The following is a 16,278-nucleotide window of genomic DNA, read 5'->3' on the forward strand; positions in this document are numbered from 1 at the left end:
TCCAATCCAAGGAAGTTGCCTACACCAACAAAAACACAGGCAATTGATGGTCTCATAGCAGCAAATCTCCAAAAAAGGGAGAAACTCACAAACTAACATCACCAACAATGAAAATAAAATTAACAGGAGATAGCAATCATTGATCTTAATATCCCTAACATAAATGGACTCAACTCACCTATAAAATGGCACAAGCTAACAGATTGAATATGAAAATAGAATCCATTCTTCTTCATACAAAAAAACATATCTCAACCTCAAAGACAGACATCATCTCAGAGTAAAGGGTTGGGAAAAATATTCCAATAAAGGGACCTAAGAAACAAGTGGGTGTAGCTATTCTAATATCTAACAAAATAGACTTCAAGCTAAAATCAATCAAAAGAGACAAAGAAGGTTATTTCATAAAATTCTCAGGAAGATTCCATGAAGAGGAAATCTCAATACTGAACATCTATGCCCCAAATACATGGATACCCTCATATGTAAAAGAAACACTTCTAAAGTTTAAATCATACATTAAGTCCCACACACTAATAGTAAGAGACTTCACCACTCCCCTTTCACCATTGGACAGGTCAGTCAGACAAAAAATGAACAGAGAAATAAGAGAACTAACCGATGTTATGACTCAAATGGACTTAAAAGACATCTATAGATTATTCCATTCAAACAGAAACCTTCTCAAAAACTGATCACGTATTCAGTAACAAAATAAATCTCAACAAATACAAAAAAATTGGAATAACCCAGTGTACCTTATCGGATTACCATGGTTTAAAACTAGTTGTCAACAGCAATACTAATTCCAGAAAACCCACATACATATGGAAATTAAAGAATGCTCACCTAAATCATCAATGGGTCAAAAGGAAGAAGTACAGGAAGAAATTAAGGACTTCCTAAAATTCAATGAAAATGACTATACAAGCTGTCCAAATTTATGGGATACAATGAAAGCAGTGTTAAGAGGAAAGTTCACAGCCTCCATAAAGAAGTTGGGAAAATCTCACACTAGTGAATTAACAGAACATTTGAAAACTTCAGAACAAAAAGAAGCAAACTCACCTAAGAGAAATAGATGGCAGGAAATAATCAAATTGAGAGCTGAAATCAACAAAATAGAAACAAAGAAAACAATACAGAGAATCAATGAGACAAAGAGTTGGTTCTTTGAGAAAATCAACAAAATGGACAAACCTTTGTTCAAACTAACCAAAAGGCAGAGAGAGAATATCCAAATTAATAAAAATCAGAAATAAAAAGGGGGACACAACAACAGAAATTATGGGAATACAGAAAATCATCAGGTCACATTATGAAAATCTGTACTCCACAAAATTGGAAAACTTAAAGGAAATGAACAATTTTCTGGATAAATATCACTTACCAAAATTAAGTCAAAAAAAGATGAGCAAATTAAACAGACATATAATGGCTGAAGAAATACAAACAGTCATCAAAAGCTTCCAACCAAAAAAAGGTCTTGGAGAGAGCAGGGATACAAGGAACATACCTAAACATAGTAAAGCCAACAGCCAACATCAAACTAAATGGAGAGAAACTCCCAGCAATTCCACTGAAATCAGAAACAAGACAAGGTTTTCTACTCTCTCCATATCTATTCAATATAGTTTTTGAGGTCCTATCTAAAGCAATAAGACACCAAAAGGCGATCAAGGGGATACAAATTGAAAAAAAAAGTCAAACTGTTCGCTGATGATATGATAGTTTACTTAAGCAATACAAAAAATTCTATCAAGGAACTTCTATGACTCATAAACTCTTTCAGTAATGTAGCAGGATACAAGCTTAACTCAAAAAAAAAAAACAGTAGCCCTCCTGTATACAGATGATAAAAGGGCTGGGAAAGACATCAGAGAAACAACATGATTCACAATAGCCACAAATAACAGAATATCTCGGAGTAACACTAACCAAACAAGTGGAAGACTTGTATGACAAAAACTCTAAATATTTGAAGAAAGAAATTGAAGAAAACACCAGAAAGTGGAAAAATCTCCCATGCTCTTGGGTAGGCAGAATTAATATAGAAAAATGGCAATCTTACCAAAAGCAATCTACGGATTCAATGCAACGTCCATCAAAATCCCAGCAAAATTATTTACAGACCTTGAAAGAACAGCACTCAACTTCATATGGAAAAGCAAAAAACCCAGGATAACAAAAACAATCCTGTCCAATAAAAGAAGTTCTGGAGGCATCACAGTCCCTGACTTCAAACTCTACTACAGAGCTACAGTACTGAAAACAGCCTGGTACTGACATAAGAACAGACAGGGGGACCAATGGAACCAAATAAAAGACCTGGATATTAATCCATACTCCTTCGAACACCTGATTTTTGACAAAGAAGCAAAAAATATCAAATGGAAAAAGAAAGCACATTTAACAAATGGTACCATCACAACTGGATATCGACATGTAGAAGAATGAAAATAGACCCATATCTATCACCATGTACAAAGCTCAAGTCAAATGGATCAAAGACCTCAACATAGAGTCAGCCACACTGAACCTTATAGAAGAGAAAGTGGGAAGTACACTTGAACACACTGGCATAGGAGACTACTTCCTAAATATAACCCCATCAGCACAGACACTGAGAGAAACAATTAAATAAATGGGACCTCCTGAAACTTAAAAGCTTCTGTAAAGCAAAGGGCACAGTTAACAAGGCAAAACAGCAGCCTACAGAATGGGAAAAGAGATTCACTAACACCACATCAGCCAGAAGTCTGATCTTCAAGATATACAAAGAACTCTGGAACTTGTTCATCAAAAGAACACATAATCCAATAAAAAAAATGGTGTATGGATCTAAACAGAGAACTCTCAACAGAGGAATCTAAACTTGATGAAATCCATTTAAGGAAATGTTCAACATTCTTTGTCACCAGGGAAATGCAAATCAAAACAACTCTGAGATTCCATCTTACACCTGTAAGAATGGCCAAGAACAAAAGCACTGATGACAGTCTATGCTGGAGGGGTTGTGGGAAAAAGGGAACACTTCTGCATTATTGTGGGAATGTAAGCTGGTACAACCCCTTTGGATGTCAGTGTGGCAATTTCTTAGAAAATTGGGAAACAACCTTCCTCAAGACCCAGTAATACAACTTTTGGGTATATATACAAAGGATGTTCAATCGTGCCACAAGGACATGTGCTCAACTATGTTTATAGCAACTTTGTTTGTCATAGCTTGAACCTGGAAGCAACCTAAATGCCCCTCGAATGAAGAATAGATAAGGAATATGTGGTACATTTACACAAGGGAGTACTACACAATAGAAAAAGTAACAACATCTTTAATTTTGCAGAAAAATGGATGGATCTAGAAAGCATTATTTTGAGTGAGGTAACCCAGAAACACAAATACAGTTATTACATGGACTCACTCATAGGTGGTTTTTAAACATAAAGCAAAAAAAAAAAAACCCTAGTGTTGAGTTAAGAATCCCTACTATGGAAAGACAACAAAAGTGCATACGATTGGAAACTGACATATCTTCTGTCTATACCATTTAAGATAATCTTGAATTAGAATAGGCAAAAATTGGCAAAAAATGTAAATTTAGACGTCTTTACTTTAACCTCAAGCCTATTTAAAAATGTTTAGTATCCCAGAGAGACCTATGAACTCTTCTAGAAGGATTTCATAAGTTGTATCTATGCCTAGGAATTTCACCTCTCTTGTGGGACTGGCAAGCTCACTTCTGTTTGGAGAGTAAAACAAAGCCTACTTTGAAATATAAAGAATGCATATAGTTACGTTTATGCCAACACATTCATTATAGGAAGGAGTTTTTGTGTGTTGAGAACTGCCAAATCTCTACACACAACACAAAAGGAAGGCATGTTTTGTACCTGACTGAACTTCACCTTTATTTTAAGAAAAAAGTTTAAACCAGACCATGTTTTGACATTATTGTGGACAAAAGTGAACATTATATATATATATATATATATATATATATATATATCAAGGCAAGTTTTTGTCTGTCAAATCTCTTATTACTCCAAAAGTATAAATTAAACTTCAAAGTTTAAGATCCTAGGAAGATTCGTCAGGAGTTAAGCTCAATTTCTTCTCCTGCAGAGGAACTGATCCCTTTCCCAGTACTCACTTTGAGTGGTTCAAACCTGCTTATAACTCCAGCTCCAGAGAGATCCTGTACCTATAATCTCTGTGGGTACCAGTACTCATATGCACACACACACACACACACACACACACACACACATACTTACAGACATACATACACACATACTTCACTCATAAACCACATATAAACAACACACATATGCACATATACAAAGACACACAGACACATCACACACATTCAGGTAAACATACCACATATACACACTTAGATACACATACAGCAAACACACACAATATACATACACTCACTCCACACATATACACACCACATGTATACACACTCAGAAATACAAATACACTAAACATGCATACACACAATAAACATACATGCACATATGCACACAAACCATATATATACTCACACACACATTTGTACACATACAGACATTCAAAAACACATATCATTCACACACACATACATGCAAACATACCACATATATACATACTTATACATACACATACATAGAGTTAAAACCTATTAACAACTAAGGAATGCTGAGAGGAAGAAAAAGCCATTCCCTGGAAACAGTTCATTAATTGATTATCTAATAACAAATGGTTAGCCCTGAAAATATACATACCAATTGCATTATGACATCTGAATTATTTGTTTTTATGTGTTATATTTATGAAGTGGTGTATGGAGGTGTATATGAGAGGGTTTTGAAAGGATAGATGATGTAATTATATTATAATCTCAAACAATAAAGGCAATAATGTTTAAAATACAAAATTTAGTATGTGACCAAGAAAAATTTAATTTAGTTACATTCATTGATTGGTACCTATTTTTGATAAATACATTGATGCTGTCTTTGATATAGTCAACTCTATTTATTCTATATCATTCTTCCTTTATTGTCCTGCTGTGAGAATCATGTAGAGTAAATATACACAGGATATGTGGAAGCTGATGCCAATGTGGCCATTGTGGAATGAGTTATGAATATGGCTGGTGTCTATGTGCAATATGCAGCTATTGTATTATATTTTTAAAGGAAACTACTGCAAGTCAAATCAGAACTGGTAAAGACAACTGTTATTGATGAGAGATATAACTGCAAAATTTTAAATCGAGACCTAATATGAAAACTTTTTTCATTTTCAAAGTTGGTACCTAGAGCTGAAAGGTCTTTGCTGACATCTTACAGGATAAACTGACTAAACACCTGAGCTAATATTTAAATTGTTGCTGTGTGAATATTTCTCTATGGTAGTAAGCAAAAATACCATCATTTTAAATTTTAAATTTAAAAGTATAGTCATTTTAAATTCATTTTCATTTTTCTTAAGTGTTCTGTTTCTCTACTATTCTCAATTACTCACTTCCAGGCCAAAAAAAATTTTAAACATTCCAAATGGCAATTTTCTCTTGAATTCTGTAACATCTCTTAATGAAGAAAAAATTAAGAAACAGTTGTTAACTCTTTCAGATATAACATCTAATATCAAGATCAGCACTGGAAAATAACTACTTGATTAGTTCAGCAATGCAATTCATTTACATTGAGAATGTGAAATTGAAAACAATTATAATATCTGCTTTATTATCAAGGGCTACATGCCTACCACACCATGATTTTCACACTGAATCTTTTTTGTGTTTTCCTTTCATGATTCAACATATCCTTATCATTTCTGTACCAAGGACTACTAAAACACTGGACAATTACTGGTACTTGTTTCATCAGCTGGCATCTCTATGTTCACTAGATGATCTAGAGAGATCTCACAGCTTTACAACCAAAAGCAATGCCCTCTGCTGTCTGTATGACATCGAACTAGGTATTGGTTAGATTCAGTCTAAGTCATGTGAAGACCAAGTCACTTATTTTTAATAATCTCAAAGGGCAAAAGCCTTCATTTTGTACTGTAAAATATGTCAGATATACATAAACACATATATGTATATTTAATGATGGAGAAGCTTAACTATAATTTGGTTTTGGTTGTATTTGACATAAATCCATTTTATAATATTCATAAGATCAAATACTAATTATTTAATCTTAGTTATTTAGCACTGTAAGTATGAACCCAAATTCAATAGACAGAAATCTTTTCTCCACAGGTGAAACATGTTTATATATATATATATATATATATATATATATATATATGTACATATATATACAAATATATATATTACACACACAAGCATATATGTTTTATATGTATATAAAGATATATGTATAAAACCATTGGTGAAAAAAGAAGTCAAGAATTTGAAGGGAGAAAGTAGCAGTTCAGTGGTGTTTATGGAGAAAGAAAAGGGACGGGTAAAATAATGTAATTTTATTATAATCTCAAAAATGAAATACATAATTTTTAATATTTTGTTATATAGATATTTTAAAGCTAGTTCTAAAATTACACTTTTAATTTACAAACTTATTTCAAAGTGGGTTTGTTCTAGAGGAAACATAACCTTTTATCAACCTCATCTTAGCTGAAAAGTCTTACACAACTGCTAAAACAGATATATAAAATTCCACATGAGCAAATTCATTATGAAATGCATATAATTTGATTAGTTTTTAGTCTCTTCACAGGGTCATGAATATAATTTCTGTCCAGATTTTTTTGATTCTAGTTTATATAATTCACAACTTCTATGATGATTTGGTTGTCACTTTACATAGACTTGCTTTTTATAATGATCATATTTATTATTTGTTAAAAATATAAGATTAAACGTGGGATTTTGCTGAAACTTTTGTAGAGAAAATTGAGATATAACAGATGTCCAAGTATCAAAGTGAGTATGACCTCGAAGGAAGTTGTGTTTTATGAAATAAATATTATTTGGTTTCTCAGTGGAAGTGAATTTCTCCCACTCACATACCCACGAGCACAGGCAGTCATGGAGATGACCTGGAGCGGTGAGACTAGAGGCCAAGCTCAATCGGCTGTCTCAGCCTTAGCTCTCCCAAGTGTTTTGTCTACCTAGAATCCTAAAATGTGGGATTTACAAATTGCACCCTTTATATATGTAACTAAAGAAATGCGGTTATAAAGCTCTAAATCTAGTATGACTGATTTTTATCAAAAGAAACGGGAAACTTTAACATACAGAATGAAGAGATAGAGTATCAAATGACACCACAGCAGAAGTTTTATAGGAAGCTTCTATAAGCCATACAATAACAACAGTGACTTGTATTCACCAGATGATAGAAGGAAGAAGATAAAAACATTTTCTCAGATCTTGCAATAAGAATGTGGGCCTAGTAAAATTCTTGTTTCATACTTCTAGTTTATAAAACTAAAATTCAAGAAATACCTGCTATTTTAGACTCAGTCTTTGGTGTCTTGAACAGTGATGCCAAGAAATAGTATAAGAACTCAACACTTTGAACTGCTCTCTTAACATTCACTAAGGTCTTTAGAATCTATGTCTAGTCAAGACAGGGTTATCAGGGTCTTTCAATGCTCTCTGGGTTCAAGGCCTTCTATTTCTATTTGGACTTTGTAGCTGTCAACTCAATCAAATGAATGAAGAATATACGAAGAAGCTCAAGTTTTCAAGTCCATACCATAAACTTACTCTGAAGAAGATGATGTAGAAGTTAGATTATACACACTTAACATCTCTGGCTCTTGATTGATACCGTATTCCTTTGTGTGTGTGAAAATACTGAAGATCAGGCCTCAAGAATGATAGTTGTAAAGAACATTGAGCCTATAATTCGTGATCCCAGAGAAGCTAAATAAGAAGGTGAACCCAACGAAAAACATAAAGTTATCCTCCTGGATATTGGAAGTAGACAAGATTGTCAGGCAAAAGTTGGGAGCATGGGGGTGGGGATGGGGCTGGGGTAAGGGGAGATAGGGAGATGGGGAGAGAGAAGGGAGAAAGGGAGGATTGGGGAAAGCTTGAGGGAATGGGATGGTTGAGATGGAGGAAGGGTGGATACGGGAGCAGGGGAGTAGATATCTTAATTAAGAGAGCCATTTTAGTGTTGGCAAGAGACTTGACTCTAGAGGGGTTCCCAGGTGTTCAAGGACATATCCCCAGCTTGTTCCTTGGGCAGTAGAGGAGAGGGTGCCTGAACTGGTCCTATCCCATAGCCACACTGATGAATATCTTGCATATCACCATAGAACCTTCATCTGGCGATGGATGAAGATAGAGACAGAGATTCACATTGGAGCACTGAACTGAGCTCCCAAGGTCCAAATGAAGAGCAGAAGGAAGAAGAACATGAGCAAGAAAGTCAGGACCATGATGGGCGCGTCCATCCACAGAGACGGTGGGACTGATCTAATGGGAGCTCACCAAGGCCAGCTAAACTGGGACTGATGGAGCATGTGATCAAACCGGACTCTGAATGTGGCTGACTGAGAAGCCAAGGATAATGGCACTGGGTTTTGATTCTACTGCAAGGACTAGCTTTGTGAGAGCCTGGTTTGTTTGGATGCTCACCTTTATAGACCTGTATGGAGGGTGGAGGACCTTGAACTTCCCACAGGGCAGGGAACATTGACAGCTCTTAGGCCTGGAGAGTGAGGGGGATGGGGAATAGGGGGAGTGGGAAGGAAATGGGAGAAGGGGAGAAGGTGGAAATTTTTAATAAAAAAATGATAGTTGTACTGAAGTGATTTTTCTCACTCAAATGTATGTTTTAACCTTGTCTGTACATGTGAATCCATATATTTGTTCTCTTTTATGCCATTTGAAAGTGGCTTCTTCCTTGAGTCTACAGTCCTGACATTGTCAAAGAAGACTGGACATCTATTACCTTGTGTACCTCCCACAATCGTTGTACAAGGCCATCTCTTAAATTTCTTCCACAACATCCTTCTTTGAAATCCTTGATCTCATTCATTTATCAAAGCAGTGAATCTGTGTCCAGTGACAGACTTATATTGTGCTTGAATAAACAAGGGCAATCTCAATGCCAGTGCCTACATTCTTCCTGTTTGACATGGGCTTTTTGTATATCTGTCACATATTATGATTTTAGAAGATGGTGCTGCAGTTGATATACAAGGAAATAAAAATTGGAATGAGGTACTCATGTTATGATGAATTTAAAAGTAGAGATCATTGGGAATGCTTGTTACTCTCGCTAACATTCACCACTGTCCTGATAAATATGGTAACAAGTCATAGATATTTGAAGCCAGTAACCACAGATTCAAAATGATGGATGAAAAGAGCCAGCACAATGTTGTAAGCACATTAAATACAGTGTGTTAGGCAGCACTAAGACAAGCATGAACATATTGTTTTGATATTAAACACTTCCCAAAGAATTAATGAAGAATAACAAATATTGTTAGTGGCTTTTTTATTGTATAGAAAATACTAAATTAACCAAAATTGTCTTGGAAAGCTGATTTCAGAATATGATGAACATAAAGAAGAAAAACTGCTACCAATATAAGATGAAATCTTCAAACGCTGTCCTGACTGTCTAATTAACCAATAAATACATCTTTGCTCGCTTTTACTTGTGATTTCTTACACAATGTGTGCTACTAAGTTTTCTGTAACCTTTTATTACAGAAAAAAATTAAAAAATACTTAAAATTAAAAATTTTATAGACAGAGTCCCTACGAATCTCTAAAAAAAGCGAGATTAAGTATTAATAACTAGGAAAAAAGAAAAATTTAAGGAAGTATAATATAAGGGGTATCTTTTATTTTATTTTTTTAAATTGACCTATATATTTTTCTTCACTCTCTTCCTCCTCCTTCCCCTCTGCCCTCTTCCACGATCCCCATGCTCCCAATTTACTCAGGAGATCTTGTCTTTTTCTACTTCCTTTGTAGATTAGATTCACGTAAGTCTCTTTTGGGGTCCTCTTTGTGTTCTAGGTTCTCTAGGATTTTGAAATGTAGGCTGATTTTTCTTTACTTTATGTCTAAAAGCCACTTATGAGTGAGTATATATTATATTTGTCTTTTGGGTTTTGGGCTACCTCACTCAATAAGATGTTTTCTAGATATATCCATTTTCCTGCAAATTTCAAGATGTCATTTTTCCAATTGTTTATTGCTGCAATGTATAAGTGTCCCACATCTTCTTTATCAATTCTTCAGTTGAGGGTCATTTAGGTTGTTTCCAGGTTCTGGCTATGACAAATAATGCTGCTATGAACATAATTGAGCACATATTCTTGTAGAAGGATTCAACATACTTTGGGTATATTACATACCCAAAAGTGGTATTGCTGGATCTTGAGAAAGGCTGTTTCCTAATTTTCTGAGAAATCACCATACTGATTTCCAAAGTGACTGTACAAGTTTGCACTTCCAAAAACAATGGAGGAGAGTTCTCTCTAAATCATATCCTCTCCAGAATAAGCTGTCATCAAATTTTTTTATCTTGGCCATTCTTACAGGTGTAAGATGGAATCTCAGAGTTGCTTTGATTTGCATTTCTCTGATGGCAAAGAATGTTGAACATTTTCTTAAGTATCTTTCAGCCATATTAGATTCCTCTGTTGAGAGTTCTCTGTTTAGGTTCATATTCTTTTTTTTTTTCTGGATTACTTGTTGTTTTAATGACCAATTTACTAAGTCCTTTGTATATTTTGGAGATCAGATCCCTGAATGATGTGGGGTTGGTAAAGATCTTTTCCCATTTTTAGGCTGTCATTTTGTCTTGTTGACCATGTCCTTTGCTTTACAGAAGCTTTTCAGTTTCAGGAGGTGCTGTTTATTAATTGTTTCTCTTAGTGCCTTGTGCTACTGGTGTTATATTTAGGATGTGGTCTCTTGTGTCAATGTGTTCAAGTGTACTTCCCACTTTCTCTTCTATGAGGTTGAGTGTGGTTGGTTTTATTTTGAGGTCTTTAATCCATTTGGACTTGAGTGAAGGGTGATGTTTCTCTGATTTTTTCTCAGCCCATTTATCATCTGTATAAAGTACGGTTACTGATTTTTTTAGTAAATCTTGTTTCCTGCTATATAACTGAAGGTGTTTATAAAATGTAGAAGTTCCTTGGTAGAATTTTTGGGATCACTTATGTAAGCTATCATATCATCATCCAATAGTGACAGTCTGACTTCTTCTTTTCTGATTTGTATCCTCTTGATCTCCTTTTGTTGTCTTATTGCTCTAATTAGAACTTCAAGTACTATATTGAATGGATATGGAGAGAGTAAACAACCTTTTCTTGTTCCTGGTTTCAGTAGCATCAATTTGAGTTTTCTTCATTATATTTGATCTTGGCTGTTAGTTTGTTGTATATTGCCTTTATTATGTTCAGGTATATTCCTTGTATCACTACTCTCTCCTTGACCTTTATCATAAAGGGATGTTGTTGTTTGTCAAAGGGTTTTTTTTTGGAGCATCTGATCAGATAATCACCTGCTTTATTTACAGTTTGTTTATATATTGCATTACGTTGACAGATTTTCGTATGTTGAACCATCCCTGCATCTCTAGGAAGAAGCCTACTTAGTCATGATAGATGATTTTTCTGTTATATTTTTCTGTTATAAGCTGTTAAAAAGCTTGCCAGTATTTTATGGAGTAGTTTTGGATCAATGTTTATGAGTGAGATTGTTCTGTAATTCTCTCTCTTAGTAATGTATTTGTGTGCTTTTGGTATTAGGGTAATTGTAGCCTCATAAAAAGAGTTTGGCAATATTTCTTCTGTTTCTATTGTGTGGAACATTTGAGGAGTTTTGGTATTAGTTTTTCTTTGAAAATCTTGTAGAATTCTGAGCTAAAACCATCTGGTCCTGGTATTTTTTTTTGTTGGGAGATTTTTTGATAACAGTTTCTATTTCCTTGGCAGTTATAGATCTATTTAATTTGCTTATCTGGTCTTGATTTAATTTTTGTAAGTGATATTTAACCAGAATATTGTCCATTTCTTTAAAACTTTTCAATTTTGTGGAGTACAAGTTTTCGAAGTATGACCTGATGATTCTCTGTATTTTCTCTGTGAGAAGAGTATTCTTTAAGATAAAGAGTTATTTTTAACACCCAACCCTATATGCACTAGTAGATGAACTGAATATGCTAGAGCTAATGAGATGGCTCAACAGGTAAAAATATTTTTCTTGCAAATCTTGTGGTCTAATATTGATGTTTAGACAATATAAAAAGGTCAGATGTAGTATTGCATGCATCTAAAATCTTAGCTGTCCTACAATGAAATGTAAGGTGGAAACAGAAGAATTTTTAAGCACTCATAAGTCAGATACGCTCATTGGTCAGCTAGGCAGGAATACATTGTATACCAACAGAAATAATTGACACTGCCCTAAGCTGAAGATGAGAACTAGTTCCTGAAGCTTGTCTTCTTATATTCACATGTTTATATAGCATGAGGGCACATCTACATACATGCACACAACAATGATGATGATGATGATAAGAGATAAAAAATAAATAAAATACAAATAGAAGCTGGACTTTGTGTAATACAGAAATTCTTCACAGATGGTTGTTTTATGCTTGTATGGACATATTGGCATCTGATGCAGGCCTAGGATTCTAAAGACAAGGACTATTTTCTTTAGTCTAACTAATATCAATCTCAAGAAGGAGAGGAGAAGAGAGAGAGAGAGAGAGAGAGAGAGAGAGAGAGAGAGAGAGAGCCTATTTCCTCATTGTTGATAGGATTAAGAATTTGTAAGACTTTCTTACATCAAAGGCAATGCCCAGGAGAGAATAAGGCTACAAAGAAAACACTTTATTTCCTAAAAATGGAGAAGACTAAGATTGAATATTGATTATGTAATTCATAGGTACATCAGCAATCAAAATACCAAACTCCATATCAGTTCAGTGTCATGGAGACACTGGTGAAAGAACAGAATTGTTGAGCTCTTTGAAGATTCCCCTGCAGAGACAGTGATACTGAACTCTTGTTAAGACCCAGATATTATTAATGGACTGTGCAAATATTAGTTCACAGGGTACTTCCTTTTCGCTTTATCCACTCTCCCTCCATTTGCTATCTGCCTAAATTTATAATAGTATCTTGCTACATTGATACAAAGATGTACAGTGATCTCTTCATATTGCATCTTGTTGAGGAAAAGAAGTTATGATAATAGAGTTCATTATTTATTGATTAATACTGTAAGTTAAAAATAATGCAAATTCATTCTTATGTTTCCTGAGAGTTATCTGCGGTATTGACTGACTACAAGGAAAATAGGGAGAAAATTTTGGCTGAAATATTTAAAGCTGTGTGGAAAGAAAAATTCTTTATTATAAGCTACAAGGTTTCTTAAGATCAGTTATCAGAATTCACTGTAATTGCCTAATTACAGATATGCTAGGACAGTATTATGCTAAGTGAAATATGTATGGCAAAGGAAGACTAATTCACGATGACCACACTTGTATATGGAACCCAGATACAGAACTCAGACTTACTATAGAGAGGAGTAAAACAGAGAAGACAAAAGAGGAAGGGTTAGAAAATTTTAGCCAAAGGATTCAATACTGCTATCAGAAGCTGAATTTTTGTAGTGCTAATAAAACATAGGTTTCACTGTTCTTATACAAAATTGGTATGAAATAATTTATATATTAATTTGCTTAATCTAACTATTTCCTAATGTAAACTTATTTCAAAACATCATGCTATATAAGTAGATTCTTTTTAATTCATAAATTTAAAATTGATTTATTTTGTTTCTAATAGCACAAGACATCCTATGATATATTATGATATGTAACACTAAATGGAAGGTTTGTTAAAGCTCTCCAAAGTTTTAGAATACAACTATTTTCTGCCTCCCTGTTATATCCTAGTGCCTGATTTCAGATTTTCTCTGTGAAGATTTCTAAATGACCTTAACCTGGTGTCTTTTTATCCTTCCTGCCTTACAAGCATCTGGAATTGAGTAAATCCTGCTGCTTATAGTTTCTTTGTCTGTATACAGACTTCTAAGGCTGCTGGAAAAAGGAGTCTGCTCCCGAGTCAAGTGGCAGGATGATACATTTGTGGTCCTGTTTGATCAGTGTTCTCGCTGTGATTTCAGCTGAACTGTGTTTCAGTAGGCAATGCTCTTTCTCATATCCTACAAGAAGTCCTTCATGTCCTCTTCTTGATTTCTTTTTGCTGACATTTCTTTTATTCTTGATGTATCAGGTACTCGATGGCTTCACAAAGACAATCCATCAAGAACTAGAAGTAAATCCAAATACTGGAATCTAAGAAACCAACAATTCTGTCTTCTTCTCATTAAAGGACACTCCTGTGCTTCTCATTAAAGTAGAAGTTCTCTATGACAGATCCTTCACTGGTCTTGCATTTCTGAAGACTACCAATTATTGAATCTTTAGGACGTCACATTATTAGCTAGTTCATATTCTTCGAAACACGAAGCTTCTATTCTTATCTAGGCACATTTTCAGCTTCCTCATAACCCTATGCAGATTTTTGTCTTTTGACATTCACAAAGAACACATTATTTGCTCTTTATTAGATTAAGAGGCATATAGATAATTGGGGGCAGGATGAGATTCAGGAAGAAACTAAACAGGAAATTGTGCATTTCAGATGTCTCCCTGAAGGCTTTCCTGGAGAGTCAGTGTTGAAAGGCTCAGTCTTGTCACCTCTCTTGAGCCTGTTGTTCTTCTCTTGCTGGAAGGACTGATTGGAGATGAAAAAACAGAGAGGTCTTGCCATGTTCTTATTGATTCCGATTACAAGTGTTCATTTTTGACTGCCTTGTGATTTGTTTACCCCTTGTTGACTGGGCAGTGTGGAAGATGACCCTGACTTTCAACACTGGCCACTTCATTGAGACATGAAGAGCCCTCAATATCAATTAGTGACCAAGATGTTTTTATTTCTTCGTACCAGAAATAGGCTTTTGACAAGGGTAACACACTGATAGGCCACTAAACTTGCACACATCCATTGATTGAAATCACTAGATTTCATTACCAAAATATAACTGGGTCACTTGGTCTTATTGCTAAGAGTCTTATAGGGATATTAAATCATTGATTTTTCTATGATTTCTAGGATTAAGCATTGCATAATTTATTTTTAAAAATAGTTTAGAATATTTTCATATGTACAATGAGGTTACATGCAATGAAACTAAGTCTAAATGAAATTGATGTTTGTTGTATACTTTACACACATAGACTGCAGAAATTCTTATGTAGTATGTTTATGTACCCGCGTTTTTTATCATGATGCATCATTTGAGATGAGATGTGGAATTCTCCACTTACGACATTCTTTCCTGTGCTCAAGATACTTCAAATTGAAGTTTTCATAAGAGGACAGTTCAACCAGAAACTTTTTATTAATATTACTTACTCATGAATGACTTGATTTATGGGTGTCAGTGTTGGAATTAGGAAGTTATGTGTCCTGTGAGTAGTTTATGTGCTAATAGGTAAAAGTTTAATTTTAATGAAGTAAATAAATGTTGATGTTGTAAGAATTAAACTATTTTTTAACTTTTAAAATTGATTTTATTGAGCTATACAATTTTCTCTGCTCTTTTCCCTTCTTCTGCCCCCTGTTTCTACCCTCTTCTATGGTCTCCATGCTCCCAATTTACTCAGGAGATCTTGTCTTTTTCTACTTCCCATGAAGATTAAATCGATGCATGTATCTCTAAAGGGTCTCATTATTGTCCCGGTTCTGTGGAATTGTGAATAGTAGGCTTGTTTTCTAAGCTTTATGTCAAAAAACCACTTGTAAGTGAGTACATACAATTTTTTTTGGGGGGGGTCTGGGTTATCTCACTTAATATGATGTTTTTTAGATCTATTCATTTGCCTCCAAATCTCATGATATCATTATATTTTTTTTCTGTTTTTACTCCATTGTGTAAATGTACCACTTTTTTCTTACCCATTCTTTTGTTGAGGGGCGTTTAGGTTGTTTCCAGGTTCTGGCTATGACAAACAGTGCTGCTATAAACATAGTTGAGTATATGTCCTTGTGGTATGATTGAGCATCCTTTGGGTATATACCCCAAACTGGTATTGCTGGGTCTTGAGGAAAGCTGTTTTCTAATTTTCTGAGAAATCACCATACTGATTTCCAAAGTGTCTGTACAAGTTTGCACTTCCACGAGCAATGCAAGAGTGTTCCCTTTATCCTACATCCTCTCCTGCATAAGTTGTCATCAGGGTTTTGTA

This window comes from Myodes glareolus, chromosome 13 (assembly GCF_982192425.1).
Source record: "Myodes glareolus chromosome 13, mMyoGla1.1, whole genome shotgun sequence".
Classification (NCBI taxonomy): domain Eukaryota; kingdom Metazoa; phylum Chordata; class Mammalia; order Rodentia; family Cricetidae; genus Myodes; species Myodes glareolus.